The sequence below is a fragment of the Paramormyrops kingsleyae genome, chromosome 25 (assembly GCF_048594095.1).
Source record: "Paramormyrops kingsleyae isolate MSU_618 chromosome 25, PKINGS_0.4, whole genome shotgun sequence".
In the NCBI taxonomy this organism is placed as follows: domain Eukaryota; kingdom Metazoa; phylum Chordata; class Actinopteri; order Osteoglossiformes; family Mormyridae; genus Paramormyrops; species Paramormyrops kingsleyae.
This window is the reverse complement of record NC_132821.1, coordinates 6,050,330-6,062,380: the sequence shown is the minus strand read 5'-3', so window position 1 is coordinate 6,062,380 and position 12,051 is coordinate 6,050,330. Positions and strand designations below refer to the sequence as shown.

At 44.4% G+C, this 12,051-nt stretch overlaps 1 non-coding gene across 1 annotated transcript; it reads right to left on the bottom strand.

Annotated features, from left to right (window-relative positions):
* Positions 1-6,731: 6,731 nt before the first annotated feature.
* On the bottom strand, positions 6,732-6,805 carry trnat-ugu (transfer RNA threonine (anticodon UGU)). The gene has a single exon. It is a non-coding gene; the product is annotated as a tRNA-Thr (tRNA).
* Positions 6,806-12,051: the final 5,246 nt, after the last annotated feature.

Sequence of the window (12,051 nt, the reverse complement as noted above, 5' to 3'; positions counted from 1 at the left end):
GACATCATTGTGCTGGCTAGGGACGTGTCGGGGATGCTGCAACGGCTTGGCCAGGTATTCTATAGACTTCAACAAGCTAACTTAAAACTGAAACCTGCCAAATGCTGCCTCTTTCGCCGCGAAGTTGCTTATCTTGGCCATGTGGTGTCCGAGCATGGTGTGGCTAAAAAAGTTCAGATGTGGCCTACACCTACGTCCATCCAGGAGGTCAGACGCTTCATCGGCCTGGCCTCCTATTATCGCCGGTTCGTGAAAGATTTTGCCTCTATAGCCGAACCCCTGCACAACCTGACCAAGAAGAACGCACATTTTCAGTGGCATGCTGAGCACCAAGCAGCTTTCGATGAGCTAAAATGTCGACTCACCTCTGCCCCTGTTCTTGGCTATCCACTTGACCATGGTGAAATGATACTAGACACTGATGCCAGCGACACAGGCATCGGCGCGGTGCTGTCACAGATGCAACAGGGCGTGGAACGTGTGCTGGCATATGGCAGCCGTAAGCTATCAAGAACTGGACAAAACTACTGCACCACACGACGTGAACTACTAGCTGTCGTGGATTTCACGTCCCATTTTCGCCAGTACCTCCTCGGACGGCCTTTCAAAGTGCGCACAGATCACAGCAGCCTGCGCTGGCTAACAAAAATGAAAGAGCCAGAGGGACAGTTAGCTCGATGGCTCGAGAAGCTTGCCGAGTACGACTTCGAGATCATCCACCGTCCAGGTCGAGTGCACACCAATGCTGATAGTCTCTCCAGAAGACCCTGTCGCCAGTCCTGTCCATGCAGAGTGCTGGACCCCTCCAAGCATCTCGGGGGGACCAGTCATCAGGCGGTCCAATGTGAGTTGGACTCTGACACCAGCTCCCTGTTGCTGAGTCCGGTGAGGGTGGAGGGACAACCGGCTACTACAGCGGTGTGTCCAGTGGGGGTAGGTCATAACACCCCTACACCAGACACAAAGACTTTAGACCAAACTGCTCTTACTATGTCAGACATTTTATGTCAGAACACTCCTACCAACACAGACGTCTCAGAACAGATAATTCACACCAGCTCAGACATACAACACCAGAACATTTCCACTGGTACACACACCGTAAAGCTGACTGAGAAAGTATATGTGGCTAAAACTCTTGATACTGCTTCTCTGTTTCATGGCTGGACCATGGGGGAGCTGAGCCAAGCCCAGGACGCTGATGCAGACATTGCACCCATACGCGCCTGGATGGAGGCCAGCAGTGAGCGCCCCCCATGGACTACTGTTTCGCCATGCAGCCCGGCCACTAAGACATTCTGGGCTCAATGGAAACGGCTCTACTTCAGAGATGGAGTTCTGGTCCGTCGCTTCTACTGCCTTGACGAGACCCAGTTCTATCCCCAGATCGTACTTCCACGCAAGCTACAACCAGAAGTGATGAGCCAGATGCACGAGGGGCCAGTGGGCGGACATTTTGGTGTCGAGAGGACTGTGGCCAGGCTACGAACCCGATTCTATTGGTATCACATGAGGGAAGACGTCGCTCTTTGGTGCCGTACTTGTACCAGCTGTGCATCCAGAGCCCGACCCCAGAAGACACCACAAGCTCCCATGGGAACTGTCCGGGTAGGAGCCCCAATGGAGCGCATTGCGCTGGACATTATGGGACCACTGAATGAGACAGAGCGCAGAAACCGATATGTGCTTGTGATACAAGACTACTTTACAAAGTGGACTGAAGCCTTTCCTATCCCAGATGAATGGGCTGCAACTGTTGCCGAGGTCGTTGCATCTGAGTGGGTGTGCTGCTACGGGATACCTCAAGCACTGCACAGTGACCAGGGGCGCAATTTCGAATCTGTTGTGTTCCAGGGGGTGTGCAGTTTGTTTGGCATAGACAAGACTCATACAACGTCATTCCGACCCCAGTCAGATGGCCAGGTTGAACGTTTCAATGCCACTCTCCAAAAGATCCTGGCCTCCACAGCAGAGCGTTGCCATTGGGACTGGGACCTGATGATCCCATACGCTGTTATGGCTTACAGGGCGAACAAGCACAGTGCTACAGGTTTCACCCCGAACTTCATGATGTTTGGCCGAGAACTGAGTGAGCCAGTGGACCTTGTCGCAGGTCTACCTCCTGATCCAGACAACCAACCCTCAGCTCCAGAGTATGTGCAGCAAATGCGTGAGCGGCTGGAGCTGGCCCACCTCATCGCCAGGGAAGCCCTGCGTGAGTCAGTCACGCGCGCAAAAAGGCAATATGACAAGAACTGTTGCCACACACAATACAAGACTGGAGATCCTGTGTGGTATCTCATCAAAGGAACACGTCACATCAAGAATAAGGTCAAAAAGTTCCTCCCATCGTATGAAGGACCATTCTTTGTCCTGGGGCAACTGGATAACCTAGTTTATCGGATCCAGAAGAACCCAAGGTCTAAAGTGAAAGTTGTCCACCATGACCAGCTAAAGCATTATCGCTGCCGCGAGGCCTTGGACAATACCTGGGTCCTTGATCAAGCTCATCGGTGGTCACCTACGGAGGTCCCACCACCAGCTTTAGAGGATGACCCAGCAGACCGTGATCTGGGTCTGCACAGTCTGTTCTCTACTGCAACTGGCAATGGCCCCAGCTCCTCTCAGTCGTCTGTCTCTGTTGCAGCTGATCCCGCTCCAGTTGTGGTGATCCCATCGTCCCCTTCCCATGTGGACCCTGAGAATGGTGGGGGTGTGGTGGGTGAGCCAGACCACCTGGGCCAACAGTTTCAGCGACCAACTCGTCGGCGCAGAGCACCAGACCGATATGGGGTGTGGATCACTTAGCTTGGTTTACCTACCATGGACAGTTCCAAGTAGGACTGAAGATTCAGTTCAAGTTTAAATCGTTTCAGCCTCCAACACTGTTAGCTACAATGGTTTAAGAGAGTTATATTTTTCATTGTTCCAGTGTTTACATTTAAAAAAAATAAGGGGAGTAAAGTATCTGAAGGACCTGCGGGGTTATCTACATGCACCTATCTATTTGTATGTGTGCCTGTTTCTGGATGGCTTGTTCTGTGAAATGACGTGTCCAGTGGATGTAAGAAATATGGCAGCAGCTTGAAAGACATTATAAATGACTACAGTCACCGTAGAGAATGTTAATCTGCAATAACAGGGGTAGAATTACTTTGTTCGGGGGGCACAGCAATGTTTGCCTTTTATCCCCTCAAATATAGGAGGGCACTAAGGCATTTTCCCGTAGGTTCGGAGGGCACCAAAGCAATCAAGAATTACTGGCCAGGGCACTGAGGCAAAAAGGTATATAGCCGGACGCATGAAATATTTAGCATTCTGACATTTTCAAGGGAAATAAATGCATTAGCACCCTGTGAAATAGTGTTAGACTAGCTATTGAAAAAAAGATGCTGTTGCCTTCATTCACCTACTCAGTAATGACGAAATGTTTTATGAAAAAAAACAGAACCAGCTATTGTCAGTGATAAAAACTTTTATTTAATGAACATTATTTTTACTGAGACATTGACACTAACATGACTAACAGAACTTCAAAATAATGCATGAGTGACCATATTCAAGCCAACTAACTAACACTCGCCAACTGTCCCGAGCCACTCAAACACTGTCCCGAGCCACTCAAACACTGTCGCGAGCCACTCGCTAACTGTCTCGAGCCACTCAAACACTTCCGCGAGCCACTACGAACTGTCCCGTGACAGTAGCTGCAGGACAGTACAGTTTATGCTCTAACTCCTTCTCTGTTTTCACTTCAATTCAATGCACATCTGGTATCAATTATTTCAATCTTCTATGAATTATTACAGTCTATTATAAATTATTACAACGTCAAGTAATGACAGATAATTTCCATAACAATAGATGCGGTATGATTGGGATAGACATGCAAAACCAGCGAAATTACCTAAAAAATTTGGTTATTTTCAGGGTCTTAGAAGCAGCGGCCGTCATTTCAGCCTGCTTTCTTTTTTTCACCCGATCTTTGGTAGGCATTTTAATTGGAACTTTGTGGCCTTATAACAGGTCCTTAACATGTATTTGTCGATGTAAATCGATGATTGTTCACGTGCCAAAAATACCACCAATACAGCCTCACTTTCAAAAGAACTTCTAAACCTTCTCACCCTCCCTATTCTATGAACATGTTGCTATTAGTTTCGGAGGGAGGTACGCATCGGCTAGAATAGCCGCTCTGAATAATTTAACCATGGAGGCGTGGCTAACGTAAAATTATGGGATGCGCTTATCAACCCAGACATCATGGACATGGCGACAGAGAAGTAAAAAACGGAAGAACTTCTTGATTTCATAAGTTTATTGACTTTATTATGATCTAAACATACACAATAGGGCACAAAGGCAACTGAGGAAGAGGGCACTGCAAGTATCTGCTGGCAAGAACTTGTAAATATTCAGGGCAGCACGGCAAATTGCTAAGGCACGGCGGCTTTTGCCGTCGATAAATTCGATCCCTGCAATAGATAATGAATTGAATGGCTTAATGGATGGCTGTGCATATTCTTACACGTCTATTATTAATAATTATGCATTGTTGGAGTCAGAACTCCGCCAGGTCCGTTGATGAGAAGAGATTCACTGCACAGTCGAGGAGTAGTTGCAAGTCACCAGCTTATTCTCTGACAGATTGCAATCCAGGAGCAACCATCTGACATACATTCAGCATGTACAGGAAGAAGCTCGAACCATAGGTGTCGGCTCTAGGTCTTTATAGGCCTTTTGGGGTGTGGCCCCCCTTTTCTGTACTTTTCCACCTACGTGACTACCACATACATTGACATTTACTCTAGTTAGCCATTAAGTACGTGTCCCCCCTCCCCTTTTATATTGTGCAAAAATTAGAAAAAGTATTAGTTCACCCTGTCCTCTGGCACAGGTCATCTCGACCTGTTCTCTCGCTATCAATTCCTGATTTCTGCCAACTTCATGAAGTGAGATCGCCCCATCCTGCAAGCCCAGTATCAGTTCCCATGTCCAGTGTCTGCATTATATTCAACACTGTGTTATTAGACATTAGTAAATTAGTATTGGCATTATTGTATAATTAACCCCTCAGCATGTAGATAAATTTAGTGGTTTTTGCCAGTCGGGGTTGGATTCAGTATCTATCTTATGGAATATTATTTAGCACTATGAAACGAAGAATATAATCATTATGGTATTATTAAAAAGCATGCCAAATACCCATGATGTAATCATTACAATGTAATCATTATAATGTAATCAACACAATGCAATCAATTGAGTATGTATTTGCACCTCGTGTTAGCCCAGGGCTGGGCTGGCCATCTGGCTTACCAGGCAATGCCCAGTGGGCCGACGCACATTATACGTATTTTAAACATGCACTTTAAGGAGTGTTCCAGAAGCACCCTGTAAAAATGCAAATTCACATTTTGCACTTAAGGAGAGAGTCCTCACTGCCTATGGGTGCCGTCTTAGGACAATACTAACGAATCTCGCACAGAAAACACATACACTCACGGCATGCGCAAAAAGAACAAATGCAAAGAATTCTTTTCTTGTGAAATTAAAGATGTACAACTACATCAGAATATATTTTAACCATCTTACACTCCCACACAAAAACAAAGACAATATGAGCAGCTATAAAGTATTTGTAAAAAAATATTTTTTAAAACAATTAAATGAATTGATAGTGTTTTTGGTGATGATTTTGATGTTTTATTTGTCTCATTTGGATGTTGTCTAAAATGACACACAGAAACTCACCTAAAGACAAACATGGAAATCCATCTACACACAATGCAAAAAGACACACTCATCACAACAATTGTGTGAATACAACCATAACATAGTATTAATGGTATTATTAAAAAAAAAAACATGCAAACACACTTACATTTCTGTATGCCTGGTCTGGTCCTGCACTCTCCACTCTGGTCCACACTATAGGAGATGCAGAATGACATAGTGCTGCTGTATCCATTTATTTATTGGTGCCACTTCTTCACATACATGCATAAGTATCTGTAGCGTGTCAGACTCACACTCTGTACTCACTTCAGCTTCTCCAGTTTACAGCTGGGATCCTCCAGTACAGCAGAGAGCAGCTTCACTCCTGAGTCTCCTGGGTGATTGTAGCTCAGATCCAGCTCTCTCAGGTGTGAGGCATTTGACCTCAGAGCTGAAGCCAGGGAAGAACAGCCTTCTTCTGTGACTCTACAGCCTGACAGCCTGCAGAGAGACAGACAAAGACTCCCCAATAAATAAGATCACCTCACCATTACAAGCATTGGGCCTCATTCACCAATATTCACCAACTAAGCCACAGTGCCAAGAGACAGGAAAAAGTAGGACCACCACTGCCCTTGTCTGTCAGTTACGTATTTCACAATTACATGATCGTGACTATGATCCTTGCCAGCCGTTGAAATTGGTCAACACGTCCTCTACACAACCGCTTCAAATTCTTTCTTCTCCATAACTTTCTCTCTCCAGGCCACTGCTGTTCACCTCTGTCATGTTCACTGCCCAATGAAGAAGGTAGCTGTGTGGCTTCTAGCAAACACTTCAGTATTGAACTATTTTCTCTAGCAGCACTATTGTAATGCCTCCATGGCGTGAGCAAAGACATGTTGTGCGAGTGCCTAGCTGACACTTTTGCTCTTAACATACAAGGTCTACACTTACCATGCCTCCAGCAGACATGACGGTTGTTCTTGCCAAAAGATTCATCAACATTAACAAGGTGCTGCTGGGATTTGGACCCAGGATCTCCTGTTTACAAGGCAGGCGCTTTAAACCACTAAGCCACAGCACCCACTATTACAAGTTGAAACTCACATTTCCGGGATTATCAAACTACTAAAGTTAGTAGCGTGACAGCAGAAAATGTTTAGAAGCAAGCCAATTGTACACTCTTCATTATTTGAGTCAGTCAAGACTCCCCTGCTTCTTCAATTAGTAGATCGTGATGGTGGCAATTGAGATAATGAGAATCTGCTGAAACTTCAGCCAGATTTCAGTGATCTACTACTTAAGGAAAGTAAGGTATGGGCCCAAGACTATTGTGTGGACAACATTTTTCGAGAAAACACTGACATAGTGTACTCACACGCCTTGAGTCATAGACTCCTGTACTGTAATCAGTCAGCGTCTGCTATGCACATGGCAGCGTCTGGTTGGCTCTTGCTAAAGCTTAAAGTTGCAGGGATTTTAGGAACTGTGGGAGCTTGGATCGAAAACTGGCTAACTGACAGGAAGCAGCGAGTAGTTATTAGAGGCACAATGTCACAGTGGGCCTCCGTTCATAGTGGGGTACCGCAGGGTTCAATTTTAGGACCACTATTGTTCCTAATTTACATTAATGATATTGACACAAATACATACAGTAAACTGGTTAAATTTGCAGACGACACCAAGGTGGGCGGTGTAGCAGATACTGATCTAGCAGCAGAGAGGCTTCAATGGGATCTGGATTTAATTAGCGAATGGGCTGATACTTGACAGATGAAATTTAACAAAGATAAATGTAAGGTAATCCATGCAGGGAGCAGAAATATAAAGTACAGGTATTTTATGGGACCTACTGAAATAAAGGTAGCTGATTATGAGAAAGACCTTGGTGTGTATGTTGATGCTTCCATGTCTCATTCTCGCCAGTGCGGGGAAGCAATAAAAAAGGCCAATAGGATGTTGGGGTATATCTCTAGGTGTGTGGAGTTTAAGTCAAGGGAGGTGATGTTACACTTATATAATTCCTTGGTAATACCCCACCTAGAATACTGTGTGCAGGTTTGGTCACCATACCTCAAGAAGGACATTGCTGCCTTAGAAAAGGTGCAACGAAGAGCTACGAGAATGATTCCTGGTCTTAGAGGAATGTCTTATGAGGAAAGGTTAGCGGAACTGAATCTGTTTAGCCTTGAGCAAAGGAGACTAAGGGGGGATATGATTCAGGTCTATAGGATTCTAATGGGTCTGGATGCTGTTCAGCCAAATGACTATTTCAATATTAGTCTAAATACTAGAACTCGTGGCCATAAGTGGAAATTAGCGGGAGAACATTTTAAAACAAATTTGAAGAAGCACTTCTTTACACAGCGTGTAGTTAGAGTATGGAATAGTCTTCCTGCTAGTGTAGCGGAAGCTAAAACCATGGGTTCCTTTAATTCAGAGCTAGATAAGATTTTAACAACTCTGAGCTATTAGTTAAGTTCTCCCCAAACGAGCTTGATTGGCCGAATGGCCTCCTCTCGTTTGTAAATTTCTTATGTTCTTATGTTCTTATACCAGATGACACAGCAAATCTGAAATCTAAATGAACCAATTTCTTCAGCAAGACTGTTGGCCTCAACTTTCACTGTGGAGTCTTTAGTCTGTTCTCTGACCTCCAACAAAGCTTCTCTCACCTTGCCTGCTTGGTAGCGTAAATGTTCAATACTGTTCACCCGGCTCTACCATCGCGTTTCACTCCAAGATTTTAGTGTGACATCCACATACTTCTGCAAGATGGCCCATCTTTGAGGAGACCCTGAGAAGAGTCTGTAAAGTTTTTCCACATTTCCAAAAAAAACAAGTGGCATCCTTGGATGCTTTAGCAGCATCTGAAACCATCAGATTTAATGTATGTGCTCCACAAGGCACATAAAAAGCACGTGGATTTTTTTCTAACAGCCTAGCCTGCACAATCGTAAGATTGTCCCCTACAGTCCTGGAAAGGGATGTTCAATTCTTCAAGCCTTTTAAGAATTAGTGTGGACAAGCCTAGACCAGTAGATCCAGGAGCTATTAGAAATCCCAAGAAGTGTTCCTTTATCTCTGGTGTTTTGCCAAGACTTACAATGCGCACAACAACAGACATCTGTTCTTGGTGACTAACATCTTGGGTGCAATCCAATATTATGGCATAATATTTTGAATCTTTGATTTCTGCCACCATTGTGTCCAGTATTTTGTCACTGACACAGCTTATCAGCTCATTTTGGATAGTTTTCCCTAAGTATGTGATATGCTGTGCTCCACTGTCAATTCGTCTCACGTGATCTCTCAAAACAGGATCAAATTTAGCTAACAGTTCCACTTCTTTCAGAAAGTTCCCATTGTTTTCCTGATGCAATGTATCAACAGATCCCCTGAATGCTAGATTTCTTTCTGCCAAGGACTGAATAATACTGATTAGGCGTGTGAGAACATCTCTCCAACGGTTCTTTTCTGCCTCCAAGAGGGCCATTTCAGCCTCATCAATAGTTTTCCCCTTTGAAAGACGGAGTGCAAAATCCTTCCATTTCACCATGTTGTTGCAGTGATCAAGGCTATTTTCATGCTGTTTCAGTAGTGCACCTATATTGACCCAATCCTGTTGTCCCTCTGTTGCCAGTTTTGTGGACTTCTTGGAGAACAATTTGCAGCAGAAGCAGTAGACTGCATCATTTGTTTTTGAATAAGTAAGCCAGCTCCGCTTGATTTTTTCTCCATTAATTAGCTGTCTGTATGTGTAGTGGTAGTGGAAGCTTCGACCATCAGGTTTTTTAGGGAATGTGAAGTTTTCCTTTATAGGCAATGGTCCTCTACTTACAAGATCAGTCCTTTCAGAGTCAGACAGGATAGATGACCACTCAGCTGGGTCAACTGGAGGAGCTGCTGATCCATGGTGTAGGCTGGAAGTAGCTGAGGGAGTAGATGTGACATTGATCCCAATGGCCACAGAACTAGAATGATCTATATGGAAATTAAATAAAAAATTATATTTAGAAATATTAATCACAGGATATTCTACAGTAAACTGAGCAAACACACAGTGCTACTAACTTACCTGCCACCTCCACTGAGGTTGAGACAGACGTAGAAGGAACTGTAGGATCAGTGGATAAAGGTGCTGGTGAGTGCTCCTCACCTGCAGAGGATGTACCTTATTAAAGATAAAAATAATAATTATTATTATAAAAATATAATAATATAAAATAAATGTAGCCATGTTAGATTTCATACTGAAAGGTGATGCTGTCTGCCAAAAACAAACAAATGAACAACAAAAAAGGTATAAACAAATTGATCTAGGATTGTTTTAAATATCATCATCAGCTGTAGCACTGGTACTTGAGGCAGATGGCATTGGTTGTGCCCCACCTCCAAAATATTTCAACAGTGCTCCTAAAAAGTTTCATAAGAGTATAGTTGAATGAACAGAATGTTATTTTAACAGAAAAGCTATTTCAACAACAATAACAACAAACAACAGTTATTTTAACATCAACCTATATGGCACTGCAGCAAGCCATCTGTACACCTAAAACATTAAGACATAATGATATAATAACACAAACGTAGGCCAGTCCAGTGTAAGTAATGTTAAACTGTTATCAGTACCAAAGTTATAAATCAGAAGCTTATTTTTTATTATGCATCGGTAATTTTTGTCCGTCTCATCCTTTGCATGAATTGACGAGCTGTTAGCTGCCGCTGGTGATCGCTTAAGCGGAAGAAGTAACATTAGCTTGCAATTTAGCCTCGTTTAGTTTATACTCATTTTTTTTTACTTACCTTTATCTTGCTGTTTTTTCTCTTCCTCTGATTTCTTCCGTTTTCTTTTTTCTGCACCAGAAAGATATGTCCTTTTTTGTGACATTATTAATTGTTTTGCTGCAGTGATGCTGCTTCTTCAATGAACTTAAGTTAACTTACCTCAGGCATCGTATGGCTGTCATACTCCAACTGTGCATGCATCCTGCAGCAGCTAGTTAAAATAATATTGCGTTGTTTTTTTAATTGAATAATGCATTTCATTACCAATATGATATCAGCTGAAATATTAAACATATATAAATGAAAAAAATAAAAATAAAAAACCGATGTAATTTCATGTACTCTTGGGGGCCCCCTGGTGGCCACGGGACCCTAAGCAGCCGCTTAGTTCGCTTATGCCTTGGGCCAGCTCTGCATATGGGCAAAAAAGAAACATCGCACATGCTCCTCACTGTCCTAACCATCGGCAAATAAACAATCCTCGTGAACTGGAAGTCAAAAGAGAAATTAACCATAATTTTCTATTGAGAGAATGTCTGCCTGTACAAAAAATCGACTGACAGAATTTGAATACACTTGGAGCCCAATAATTAATTTCATCATAGTGTTGTTGGGGGTAGTGGGGCTTCGCTACTCCGGCCTCGATACACCTGGGAGGGGGCGTATGGGATCCGGCCAGCGGTGGAGCCCCTGCCCGGACCTCCCCCCCCCTTTTTATGCACCACAGTTTTTAGTTTGCACACACTTCAGTTCACACACTCAATCACACACACCCACATGTACACACCTTACACACACACTGAGCGGGGGGGTGATGGGGGCCTGTGGGGGGGGCGGGTGTCTGGCTGGGCCTTCTTGGTTCTGGGTCCAGCTCGTGACGGGGCTGGGGGTTGTGGGCTGGGCCGGTGGCTCCCCGTCTGGTGTCCTCTGGTGGGGTCCCTCATGCAGGGGTGGTGGGGGGAGGGGCTGTTGTCCTGGTGCTGAAATATATGGAATTGAAATACTGCCCATCTCTTTACAAAAGCAGTTTCAACCTCTGATGGTAGAACTACAGACTACAGAGTCACACAGACTGCTTCAGTGCAACACGACTCTACTGGACACGGTGAATAAAGTTCGCCGTGAACTTCCTCCATCGGCGCGCATGTATTCAGTATGAGCAGCAACACGCAGGTGGCCAGTAGCTGTATTTTACAACATGCTGGACCTGGTGGCGGTGAATGCCTACGTTCTGTACAAGGCATGCACAGGGTGGAAAGGAAAAAGAAGATTGTTTCTGAGTCTTCTAGCCAAGGAACTCCGTTGCCGATTCATGCAGCAAAAGGCAATGGAGACAGAGAGGAACGCTGCTGCAGCGTTTGCTGCTGCTGTGCCAGGACCTGTACAGACAACTCAGTGCCAAGTACAAGAGAGCTGCAACAGAAATCGCAGCAGGTTTACCTGTGTAAAGTCTCACAAATTCACCTGCACCAAATGCAGGGACGATGGTCACTGGGTCTGCAAACGCTGCAAACACGGACCTAAACAGACAGACAGACTGTG